Source organism: Sinocyclocheilus anshuiensis, unplaced genomic scaffold, assembly GCF_001515605.1.
Source record: "Sinocyclocheilus anshuiensis isolate Anshui unplaced genomic scaffold, SAMN03320099.WGS_v1.1 scaffold229, whole genome shotgun sequence".
In the NCBI taxonomy this organism is placed as follows: Eukaryota; Metazoa; Chordata; class Actinopteri; order Cypriniformes; family Cyprinidae; genus Sinocyclocheilus; species Sinocyclocheilus anshuiensis.
The window spans coordinates 263,819-266,764 of NW_015537957.1; the positions used below are offsets into that span (position 1 = coordinate 263,819).

The following is a 2,946-nucleotide window of genomic DNA, read 5'->3' on the forward strand; positions in this document are numbered from 1 at the left end:
GATCTAACAAACTGCTCCATATAACAAAGCACTGTAAACAAGCAACGAATAGATAACTTGGCAACAATAATTCATCGTAGATAATCTTTAAAGTTTTTTGTTTCTTTTTATAATGCAGATGCCAGCTCTCAGTCTGGGGCTGCACACTTCTGCACGAGTTGAATGCCATGACAGCGTATCACATAAAATTAGTTACTGTACGCAATTAAATCCGTGTCCTACCTTTTCTTGTAACTCGATAAAAAACATTGCAATGAGCGTCATCGGAGATGTTTAATTCACAATCATTCTGAGCATTATTCCTGCTGGCGTTCACATCAATCCACAAGTCGTTCTTAGTGTTAGCGAACATTGCAAATAAATTGGTTGCAAAATGGTATTCACTCACGTTTAACTTTTTGTCTGGTTGTTACGGTCAGAAAAAAAACGGAATTACATTACTATACGTTATAGCCTAGCCAATGATCACTAGATTTTATACAGATGTTACTATAATGATTCTGTAAATGGTGATCAGCACCCAAATATTGTATATAATGTGGAAGCTACTGCCTTTTGCCTTGGCGTGACATCTCACTTTTCACAGACAGTGCAAAGGCAGAGTACCTACAAAATAGCGGTAAAAATCAAGTTTGAGATCATTTTCATTAAAACATCTAATTGCCAGATTTCCAGTGTCCTACCCATAATAAATTTTTTCTGGACAAATAAAAATCTTTAAAGCCATTTTTCTAAGTTTCACAGTCTAGCGAGTTTCACACTCTGGAGCAGAGCGGCAGTCCACCTGTCACACAAGTGGCCACGCCCTTAATTATGCAGAACTTTAAGGCTTAATATAATTTAAACGGATGAGTTATAAAAAAAATTCACCCCCTCACAGTTGTCAGGAAGGGCAAAATTAGCTATATAGACCAAAAGCACTTTTTGTACCAGGCTGTAAACATATAAAAATATATAAAGTTGGGCATTTTAACATGGGGACTGAAAGCTGGAGGTCCAAGATGGCACCTTGTTAAGACGAAGTTTTCAGAGCTCCCGACCAAACTTTACGGATTTAGAAAGTCTAGCTTTATTAATGTATTATTTCGTTATATTTGCTGGATCAGATATCAGTACGTTCAATTAAGAGCATAAATATGCCATTTGACAAACGCAAAGAGCGATCAGACATTGTCGACATCAGTATGGATTATGCTTCTCCTGAGCTAGATCTCTGCGAGACTTCACTACCTGTCACTCCTAGCAAGCCACCTGCTCACAAAAAAGGTAAATCTTCAAGTCCAAACGAGCAGGCTGACTCTGCCATCATTTCACACTCTCCTCGTTGATCAATACTCGGTCTGACACACTTGAAGGAATGATTAGTGCCAATGCTCTGAAGGTAGAAGGGCTGAAGAAAACGGTAGACTTTGTGTGTGCCGAAGTACAAGATCTAAAGAAGAATGTGAAAGATGTAGATTCCAGACTTAAAGATCAAGAACGTCTCACGGGCACCTGGATAACACGCATTTCTGATCTAGAGATACTCTCGCAGGTGGAATTTGAGATTGTTTGGAGTGCCTGAGACTTTCAAGGAAGATATAAGATCCGAGGTCATTTGAATCTGCAGCGAGACTTATCCCGAGGCCAAGAGCAAGTACCCTGATGTTGTTGACACTGTGCATCGGCTAGGGAGGAGAGGTGACAACACAAAACCTCACACCGTTATCATGCACGTCACCTCACGGGTTATCCGCGATGCCTTATGGAAAACTGCCAAGAAGTCCCAGTTTCTCAAAGACAACAACCTGCGCTTCGCAGAGGATCTGACTTCGCTGGACCGGGAGAGACGGAAGAGCTTGTGGCCCAGAGTGAGAGAGGCGAGGGCTGCTGGAAAAATGGCCTATTACGTTGAAGCGTGTGCGTTCATTGAAGGTGTGGAGATTACTTTGTGAGTTCCATCATGAGGATCGTGTGCTCTTTTCTAAGATTGTGACTGTTAACTGTCACTATTGCATTTGAGCTATCATCGTATTACAGCTGGACCTTTAAAATGATCATTTAAATTGGTCAGTTAAGCTCTGTTCATCTCAGTTTTCTTTTCATCTATCAGTCAATTTTGATGTTTTGCCTTTGTTTTGATTCACGTTAACAGCAGTTCATTGCTGTTTGTTTATCAATGTCGATATCGTTCATTTCTCTTAATGCCAGGGGTCTAAGAAACAATGTGAAGCGCACAGCCCTCTTTTTGTTTGTTAAAAACCATGGATCAGACTTTTGCTTTTTTCAAGAAACCCATTCCACACAGGACGATGAGATCCCAGTGGGGCAGTGATGTATGGATGTCGCATGGCACAGAGAGATCAGCAGGTGTCACCATTTTAAAAAATAAGTTTGCTGGTGAGATTCTACACGTTGTCAGTGATCCCAAGGGTCATTTTCTCTTGTTAGTGGTTTCACTTGGTCAGACCATCTCAGTTTTATTAAAAGTGTATGGGTACAATTCTTCTATAGAAAATACCACTTTAATGGACATGATCAGTGAAAATATTCAGTACTGGTTAAATAAATACCCCAATGCTGTTCTTATTTTAGGTGGGGATTTCAATATGGTTTTAAATAGTGATTTAGATAGGTTTCCCCCTAGAGCTGCTTCTATAAGTCCAATTCTGAATAATTTCATGTTGCGTTTTTATATACACAGCAGAGACTCTATATGTGGAGTAGCAAGGACCGTTCTAAGCAGTCCCGGATAGATTACTAGCTTATTTCCCAAAGCCTAGCAAATACACTGAACAAAATTATAAACGCAACACTTTTGTTTTTGCCCCCATTTTTCATGAGCTGAACTCAAAGATCTAAGACTTTTTCTATGTACACAAAAGGCCTATTTCTCTCAAATATTGTTCACAAATCTGTCTAAATCTGTGTTAGTGAGCACTTCTCCTTTGCCGAGATAATCCATCC

The 2,946-nt window shown here is 39.8% G+C and overlaps 1 pseudogene; it reads left to right on the forward strand.

The window, feature by feature from the left end:
• The first annotated feature begins 922 nt into the window (after positions 1-922).
• On the forward strand, positions 923-2,630 carry LOC107665598 (uncharacterized; annotated as a pseudogene).
• The last annotated feature ends 316 nt before the right edge of the window (positions 2,631-2,946 follow it).